The 9,652-nt window shown below is 58.1% G+C and overlaps 1 long non-coding RNA gene across 1 annotated transcript; it reads left to right on the plus strand.

The window, feature by feature from the left end:
* The first annotated feature begins 4,184 nt into the window (after positions 1-4,184).
* Positions 4,185-8,938, plus strand: LOC126040693 (uncharacterized). Its single transcript, XR_007506692.1, has 3 exons — positions 4,185-5,509; positions 7,017-7,105; positions 8,515-8,938. It is a non-coding gene; the product is annotated as an uncharacterized LOC126040693 (long non-coding RNA).
* Positions 8,939-9,652: the final 714 nt, after the last annotated feature.

Raw genomic sequence — 9,652 nt, forward strand, 5'->3', positions numbered from 1 at the left:
ACTCTTTTGTTGTTTTGTCAGCAATTAATTACATGCAGCGGTTTTTTATTCCGTTCCCCACTGGTGTTCACCAAGATCTGGAGATTTGCCTGCCCAGATGTTTAACTCCCAGCTCTTTACCTCATCCATAGGACCTCAGGCACTTGGAAATGCAAAATTATTCCCACGTGGGATTCTTTTTTCCACTCTCAACCCTAATATTTCAAAACAGTAATAAACAGACCCTGCAAGTATCTGAAAATACCAGTATAAAGTGCTTGGGTTTCTGAGTGGGAGGATGCACGCTACTTTTTGCTGGATCCACGTGAGTACTCGCTGTGAATCCTTTAGTCACAAGGGGAGAACGAAGAGCTTTAAGTGTGTATTGCTTCAAGTGCCTGTTCAGTTTGAAATTAAGGATCAGAGTGAGCCACAGCCACGAGGGGTGTCCCCAGGTGTACCGCCAGCTGATGGCCCAGGGCACTTCCAGCTGTGGTCAAAAACTCCATGTACAGATCCAGCTTGAGAAAGCCAGAAGGAAGCAGAGAGTCTGGGGGACCTGTAGGCATTATTTTCACCAAGAAGCGAGAACCACCCTAAAATTGCTTGGAGAATCAGCAGCTGGTTGGGGCTAGATGCACATCGGGAATGGTCTCTGCTCCTCCTGGCTTGTGCAGTGTCATGAGTGGGAAGAGCAGATGGGTGGCAAGAGCCAAGGGGTGTCTTTGATCAGCTGCTCATGCACACAAGCGAGATAACCGTTCCCAGGGAACGTACTGGTGCCACGGTCTCTCTGAGCTCATCGCTGCGTGTATACAAGGACTTTGGGTTGGTTTTGTTCTTCATTCAGCAAGTGAAGCAGTCTGCCGCTGGAGTTTTTCCCCCTTCCCTCCTCCCATCTGCCGGCTGAGCCGCTCATGGGATGTTCCCTAGCCTATGTCAGCGTGAAAACGAGCAAAGACCTGCCGCGTAACCTGTTTCAGCTCATTAGAGCTGACGTGGGTGAGGGAAGCAGACAAGCAGTTCAGCTGGCAGGATGGAGGAGCTGCAACCTCTTCACCTGGCACAGCTGGAGCCAGGGGCAGACAGATGTGCAGAGCCCAGCCCAGCTCTGCATGGCGCTGCAGAGATGCACCGTGAGCGATGACCCCCTGCCCCCAAGAATTTCTTATCTAAGCGGCAGAGACGCACGCTGAGGAGAGGTGACAGTGACAGATGCAGGAAGCAAACCCAGGTCTCTTTGCTCCCTGGCTAGAGGCCTAATCGCTTGCACTCTGCTGCTGCTGCTATTTGTAAAACGTCTCAAGATGCTCGGGTGGAGGGCATTACCGATACGGAAAGAGCTCGCGAATGCTAATGGAGGAGGCTGTTAGTGGGGTGGACTTGCGGTTGACTGCAGCTTGGAAAATGGCCTCAAGGGGAAATGCGCTCAGCATGCATTTGTGAGCTGTGCTTCTAGTTCGTGATTTAATTCGGCTCCTGGAGCGGAGCTGGGTCGCCCACCCTTGCCTGCAGGAGCTGTAGTGAGCTGGTCCGGATCGAGCAGACTGGGCTGGGCGAGCTGCTTCCTTCCCATCCTGCCTGGGCTCCGTTACTCCCAACTCAAGTTAAACATCTCAACGCGTCGTACTGCTGCGCTGCAAACTCCTCCTTTGCTTTACCCATTGCCCTGCGACCAGCTTTCCCGCAGCAGGCAGTGATTTCACTGTGCTGAAGTATCCACTGAGGACTTTATCGATTTTTTTTATTTTTTTATTTATTTTTTTTACTGTCACTTTTAGACCACATTTTCACCCAGTCTTCTCATCCAAAAGTACACCCTAGCAGCTTATTTCCCTTTGGTTTTCAGCCGTCGCCCTGTGAAAGGCGGCAGACGCGGATTGGGAGAGGACGGAGGCAGGTTGCCGGTGAGGCTTTCCAATAACGGGACCGTGCAAAAGGCGAAAGCGGTCCGTGCTCCTGCGTGGCTGTGCGGTGAGCTTGGCGCTTTGCAACCTGCCGGAGCTGTGATGAGGCAGACAGGGAACAACGCTGCTCTCAAAGATACCCGGTAGGTGGGCTGGGGGTAACGGGTAACTCCTTGAGTGCTTCCAGGCAGCGCCGCACCGGCTGCAGCGTGGCAGCACTTTAGCTGGATGCGGGCAGGACCAGTGCCAGGCATGTCCCGGTCTGCGCAGCATCAACCCACGAGGGCCAAGAGAAATAACGCAGCCCTTCCTAGAAATGCGCTCTGGAGCTTAAAAGATGGACCTAATTGAAAAAATGTATTGAAGTTGTACCAGGGGATAAAAGGGAAAAGCTGGGCTGAGATTAACCTGGAGCTCAGTCGAGCCGAGAAGCGCAGCAGCCGCGGCCAGGTCCCTAAGCCAATTCCCAGCCACGGCCTCCCAGCCGCCCACTGAATCCATGCCCGGCAGGGAGGTGGTTTGCTCTGGATGCAGGTCTGGCAGGAGAGCCCGGCACGCTCTGGTTTTGTGCTTCAGGTACGTGCTCGCTTTCCGCTTTGCTTCCTCCCCGACCTGCCACAGCAGCTCCTGGCTTGCTCGTGAGAGCTGCTGCCACGGCCCGGTGGATTTTCTCCGGGGGTATTTTCTGCCTGCACGGTTCCTGCCGGTTGTTTGGTCTGCCGGTCCTGCCAAGAGACTGTGCTTGGGGAATGCTGGAGCTGCTCCAGTTTCCCCGGAGCCTGCATCTTCAGCTGCCTCCTCGTGACATCCTCCTCCCTTCCCATGCCTGGCATCCCCTCCGGGTACCGCTCGCCTGCCCTGGATGGCTGCGAGCCTCCCCCGGCGTGGGGTTCCAGGGCTGGGAGCGTTTCTTTTCCCCTCCCAGCACCTCCAGCTTCCACAAGTCCCATGTGATGGCCCTGCTCCCCCCTTCTAGGGCAATTTCTGAGCCAGGCTGGGACCGGTCCTTTCCCCTGTACGGGTCAGAAAAGACCTGGAGCCGGCAGCCTCCTCGCTCCGTTAGCACGGAACCAGGGTGACGTGTCCCCTGCGTTAGCAGATCCTGGGACGCTGTGACCCAGAAAGCTGCTTCCCCTCCCTCTTTTCTAAAACAAGCCCAGCTGGTGTTTGCAGGAGCAACTCCTTTGAAGGGAGCCAGCAGAGCAGCCCTCTCCAGGCTCTGCTCCACCAGGCTCTCATCCGACGCTTTTCTTGTGGCCAGTGTTTGCAAAATACATCCCCCTCCCTGTGGTTCCTGTGGCATTTGGGAAGCCGTGAGCTCACCCTGCCCGTCCCCTTCCAGCAAAGTTATGAGGCCGCTCTCCATCATCGCCCCCTCAGCAGTCCTTCAGCCACCTCCGCCTTCCTCCGCACCAGGGCAGGATGGGGCCGGTGGGTTGGGGAGTGCTGAGCCTGGGGAGAGGAACAGCCCAGCTGCTGAAGAGCCACGGCCAGAACTGGAAACCAGTTCACTGGCCACATCAAAGGACCGCCCAGGATGGTTGCCTGGGCTTGGAGGGACGAGCCTTCACCCAGGAGAGGACTCCGACCCACCAAGGAAGCTTTATGAACCCATCCTCTTCCTCCCCCTGGCCAGATGGCTATTGCCAGGGTTTGGCCAGTTGCCCTGACACGATGCTCGGCAAGTCACAGCCCCAAGCATCGGGAGCTCCTGGGAGGGATGTGGACCAGAGACGAGGCGGGGGGGGGGGGGGGGGGAAGTGTCTCACAGTGCCCCTGGAAACCTGCCCAAGGGTGTTTTTGCTTCCCGTGCTGTGGGGAGGAGAGGAAGGGGTGTGCAATGTTGTGTTTGTTCCTATCAGGTGTCACCACACCAGCTGGAGCAGTGCTGCAGCCCGCAGAGCTAACCACAGTTATTTTAGCAGGCTGATGTTTATGTTTACCTCCCTGCCTCAGCAAGGCATTGCCTTTGGTTGCTCACGGTTTTAGCAAAGGACTGCTGCTCCAGACCAAGCTGATTCCAGCTCTCTTGGGTTTGGGGCCGTTTGTTCTCACCCAACAGCAGCAAACAGGTAGTTTTGGAGAAAGGCATCAAAATAGCTAATGTGGAGGGGGAATTCCTGCCGCTCAGACTGGATTTGTGCTGCAGCGGCAGGGCTGCCGGGGAGGGGTCCCTGGTCCCGTGGGATGCTGCGTGCACTGAGGTTAGGAGAGGATCCGGAAAAACCAGGCTTGCCAGGCCCTGGCTCAGACCTTGTCCTCTAGCTCTTGGACTTTGCAGCTGAACAGGCAAAAAACCCACATGAATCGGTTAATTTGTCTGTTTTTCTGGGGCAAAACTGGAGCCACAGGTTGCAAACGTCTGCCCTGGCCTTTGTGTCCAGGAGCAGTGCCTGCAGCTGGGCTGCAGCCTTTCCCCTGTGCCATCTGCCCGGCTCTTGAGCTTGAAGCTTTGCAATAACTCAGCTCTTCGATAAATCAGAGGAGCCAGATGGGGAAGGAAATCAGCCCTTTCCATATTTGTGATTTTTCACCAAACATGGCAGGACCAGGCCAGCAGAAACTGGAGCAAAACCGCCCGTTTCCCCTCCCTGCTCCCCTTTATGCCCATCCCAGCAAGGCTTGGTATCGTGTGCGGGGCTCTGATCTCGCCAGAGACCTCCCAAGCTCCTGGGATCAGTTTGCTCCGATCTCCAGGCGAAGTTCAAAGCTTTCCCTTCGTTCCTGCCTGCAGCCACGGGGTGTTTAATGCGCAGCCGGCATTCCCTGCACGCCGGTGCCCTGGATGTGAACCGCTGCTTTTCAGCTCTGTCTGAAAAGGAGCCGTCTTGGGGCCTCGCCTCTTAATTGTGGAGGAGGTGAACATGAAAAAGCCTCTGGCTGCTTTTAAGGCAGGCAAAGGCGGCTGCTCCGGAGGCAGAGCTTTCGCCCAGGCATCCTCACAGCGGGGTGGTACCCGACCCGGAGCTCTCATCCTGGGGGTGGCGAGAAACCCTCTGCCTGGTGCTGTTCCTGGTTTTGGGCTGGCAGGTCAGACAGGAGCGGGGAAAAACCCTTTCTGGAAGCTGGAGGTGGTGAAGATGCTCGCAGAGGCTGGGAGCGTCGCTGCTCTCTAGACATCAGGACCTCAGGGATGCCAAAGTCCTGCCAGAGCTGGGTGTGGGACCCGCATACCAAACTGGTACTGGCCTTTCTAGGCACTTGGTAGCCCCTCTGACTGCTTTAGGGATGCTCGGTGGTCCGGGGGCTTCAGCTGCAGGCGAGGGGCATTCCTGCTCTTCCCTCTCTCAGCACCGGGCTGGATTGTGCAGCGGGGTGAGAGTAAAGCGGCGTTTCCTCATCACCCAAGGGCTTTGCTGGGCTTGGATGGGGCTGGAGGGGGGGATGGATGGGAGGAGCCGGGACTCCACTAACCTGATTAACCAGGTTAGAAACCAACCTTGCAAAAACCCAAACCGCCTCGCTGCAACCTCCTCCTGCCCTCCCAGGGCACGGCTGGTCCTGAGTGGGAACTCCCCACCCAGCCTCGCACCCCCACTCCCCTCCTGCATCCGAGAGCGGCCAAGCACGGTGTGGAGGTGGGATGCAACGGCGGGCATCGTGCCTCCAGCTCCTAGGACCGGGTAAGTATCATCCCCTCGGAGCACCGCGGCCGGATTTGGCCCCACTCGCCCTCCCTGGCGCATCCCCAGCCCCAAACACCGGCTGAGCATCCCCCCCCCCGCCCCGCGCCGCCGCTCTAGTGACGCTCGCGATGAGCGTCTGGGAGTTTTTGGAGCGTGAATTCGTCGGGAATGCAAACGCTTCTTTGGCCTGGTGCCGGCAGAGGAGCAAAGTTGAAGCCCCACAACCAACCACCAGAAATCCTCTGCCGAAACGCCGATGGGATGGGGGATTTCTCTACCCAAGCGTCAATCCCGGCGCCGCAAGCAAGCGCTTGTGTTTGGCCGTGGTGGGGATGCAGGGCAGGGAGGGGGCTGCTGTGTCCTGCAAGGGCTTGGCCACGGGGGTCCGGTTTCTTAGAGGAGACCCCCCCCCAGCTGTGCCGTGGGGCTGGGTGTCCCCAGCACTACCTTTCTCCAGCCCTGAGAGGCTGGTGTGGCTTTGCGGTGTGAGCTACCAGCAGGTGCCAAAAAAACAGAGAACTTGCCTCAAAACAGGTTTCTTGATATTTGGGTAGCCAGCATGATAGCTGCAAAGTGGAAGGGGGGGGCTCTGCTCCCAGCCCTGGCACGGCTTCCCGACCACAGGGTTGTCATGGCTCGGGGTGCTTGCGGGGACTTGATAAGAAATGCAGAATTAAAACCAGTGGTGGCAAGTTCCCACTTCCCCTTGCCAGCTGCTGCCGGCCCACCCCGGGGCTGCTTGGAAAGGTGGAGTAAAGCCATGGTGGAGGTCGGGCAGTGGGAGCAGAGGGTTTGCTTGCCTCTCTGCGGGCCTCAGAGCTTGGAAGAGCCAAAAGGAGTCACTGACCCTCATCCCAATAAGCTTTTCCCAGCAGCTGTGGGGCAGGGGGGATGCAGATTTCCCATTATAAGGGATTTTTGCCCAGAATCATTTTCAGCTGATTAAAAAAAGCGATGTCCCACATGGGGGTTCATCCACCAGAAAGCCCTCAGGGTGTCGGGGATGCCCAAATGGAGCAGGACCACGCGCTCTCCGGCAGAGCATCCCCGGCTGCTCCGGCTCAGCCCCGAGGGAGGCAGCCCCGGGTGCGATGCTGCAGCCAAGCATCCCTCTTATTTCCTGCACGTGGGCTCGGGGTTTTCTCTGAAAGCACTGGTCGCCTTCATAAACAACAACCTGATTCCTCCTGCTCGCAACATCTTCACCCAGAAACATTTGCAGCACCGGCTCCAGGAGCAGACGAGCCGGGGTGAAATACCCCCACCTGGTAACAGGCTCCTTCTCCCCCCCCCAAAAAAAGTTCCTCCTAAAACTCAGCAGCCGAGATTGAGTCACTAAAGCGCTGTGACATCACCAGCGGTTTTTGCTACTGAGCAGCTATGCTTCCTGTTATGCCCGGGCGCCTATAGAGATACACGTATATATACGCACGCATAGGTGCGCGCTTTTATTGAGCGATTGAGTTCGTTCTCGCTTCCCGCAACCCTCGCCTCTCTTTTGCAGCACCAGGGGCGAGGACCAGCGGCGGGGCTGGGGACCTGGGTCCCGCTAAGAGGATGAAAACATGGGGCTCAAGTTATCCTGCCTGAAAGGTAGGTTGGGGTGGGTGTTGGGGTCTCTCCTGCTCTGTGAAGGCATCTGGGGGATGGTTGTACACGGAGGAGCTTTAGGCATTTCTGCCGTGGGCAGGACTGGTGTGGTTTGGCATCCTGGTGGCATTTAAGCAAGTCCCACGGGTGACCTGTTGTTCATGCATCACCCCAGAGCCAAAGGGTCTGGTCCTGGGCTTGCTCCTGCATCCTTTGCTCTGGAGCATCCCTAAGCTGATGGCATCCCTCTAGAAATCAGGTGGGGTTTCCTTAGAGGTGGGAAAAAGCCAGCATGGATGGGATGCTTGGGGAACGGATGGGATGCTCCTGGCTGACCCTGAGCATCCTTCATCCTTCATTGCTCTGCTTCACCCCAGGGATATTCCAACCCAGGAATTTCCCCCTAGCTTTAATTTTCTTAATGGAGTTAGGCTGGGGATGGCGGCAGTGATGTCTGCAGAGAGAGGAAAGCAGGAGCTTTTAATGCTCCTGGCCTCGCCGCACTGGGTGAGCAGGGCAAAGGCTGGATATTGCATCTCCCATTAGCTCTGCGTCCCAGTGCTGACCCCTGAGCAGCTCATATTAATCATCCTTGGGGTCGTTAGGGATGGGAGCTAACGAGCATCCCTCTCTAAGATGCAGAGCTGCTTCTTCCCTGGCTTTTCCCAAGCCCAAACCCTACATGAGATGCTGGCTGTGACAGGCATGGCTTCAGATGTGTGATCCAAAAATGAGCTCTGCGCCCATATGCCCACTCCCTGTGTCGGGGATATTGCAAGTGGGGCTGGCTGTGTGGAGTCTGGGGGATTTGGGGGTCCCACAGACACCCCCCCCCAGCCCAACATGGTGTGACTGAGGAGGGGAAACTGAGGCAGCCAGGGAGTCCCCATCCTGCCCCAAATCCAGGGCAGAGCCCCAAAATATCCCTCCACCCCTCTGATGAGCTTGGAGTCTGCAATGAAATAAAAGACCCACCCCCTCTTCCAGCTCCCTTATGTAAGGCAGGGCTTTATCCTTAATTAAAAAGAGATTAAAAATATCAGTGTCTGTCCCCTCCGGGCATTTTCCTGCTTGGGAAGAACTGAAACCTCCCTGGCTGCTGCCTGTGCCGCGCAGGGCTTTTCTCCTGATTAAAAAAGCAGATTAAAGCGATTTGCTCCCCGGGCAGGCAGCTGGGGGGGTGGGGGGGGCTGTGGTATTCACCGCTATCGGACACCCCAAAATCCAGGGTGGGAAGGAGGTGCGAGGCTTCATCTGGCTGCTGGAGGGGGTGGCTGTGGATTCTCTAGTGGCTTGTAAGGGGTTGAGCTGGACATGGGGGTCCGGAGGAGGGCAGGGAGGAGGGGGATGCTGCAGCCCCACGCCTGATCTTCTCCCCACACACACACTTTGGTCCCCCCCCATTTTTGCAGGCTTGAAGACGTGCGTGAGCAGCGAGAACGGCAACGACAGGACCCCGGCGGCATCCCCAGGAGAGAAGAACCTGCATGTGCCCTCCATCATCGTCACACCGCCCACACCCACGGGGACCATGCTGTCCCGCGAGACCCGGCGGGTGGGGGGGCCACCGCCCTGCAGCCAGTGCTGAGCACGGGGACCGGGGAGGGGGAATCCGTCCCCACTCCACCGGGATGGAGCCACAGCCGCTGGGATGCAAACTGGCCGGATCCAGCACCCCAGGAGCTCCCCGGGGACACGCGGGGCACCCATCACACGGGTGGGTTTGGACACCGGTGACTGTTTTTTCTCTTTTTTCCTAAAAGCACCGGGGAGGGGGTGGCATCGTGCGGCATCTCCCCAGTGAATAAAACCCCTGGGGCTCTGCATCCCCCCAGGTTTGGCACCCACCGCCTCCTTCGGGCTGTGTCGGTGGAGCGGCGGGTGGGTTGTCCCCCCCAAAAAACCACCCCTGTCACCACCACCCTGAAGCTGACTTTGTGCCGACGGGTGGTCGAAATTGGGGTACACCCCACCAGCCCCCACCTCTCTGCTCAGATTGAAGAAACCGGTTGCAAACGGCACCGGCAAAAATGAACTCGGCGTCGCCCGCAAATCGTCCTCGTGGCCCCGCCGGATCGGCCGCATCCCGGGGAAAGGAGCCGGGGGCGATGATGCTTCCCGGGGAGCGGCGGCACCAGGAGCCGGCGGGAGAGGCGGGAGTGTGAAAGCAGATGGAAATTTAATTTTTTAATGACAGCAGCAGATGGCAAAAGACACGCAAGTGGAGTCGCAGCGTGGCGGAGCCATTTATAGAGCGCCCGGCGGAGCCGCGGCACGTGCCGGCGGCACCACGGGGGCTGCTCGGTTAACGGATTGGCGGGGGGGGGGATCCTGCAGCCCCCAGTAGGGGTTGGTCAGGGGGGTCCCTGAGACTTGGCCCCCCCCATCCCAGCCTAGGGGTACCCAGGGGGCAATCCTCACCCTAAGGGTTGGGGTTGCTCCCATGGGTGCCCCGGGGCTGAGCCCGAGGAGGTCAGGGAGGGGGACTGGGGAGACCTGGCATCTTTGGGGGGTCTCTGTTTCCATGGTGACCCGCAAGCTGGGCTGTAG

Source organism: Accipiter gentilis, chromosome 7 (assembly GCF_929443795.1).
Source record: "Accipiter gentilis chromosome 7, bAccGen1.1, whole genome shotgun sequence".
Lineage (NCBI taxonomy): Eukaryota > Metazoa > Chordata > Aves > Accipitriformes > Accipitridae > Astur > Astur gentilis.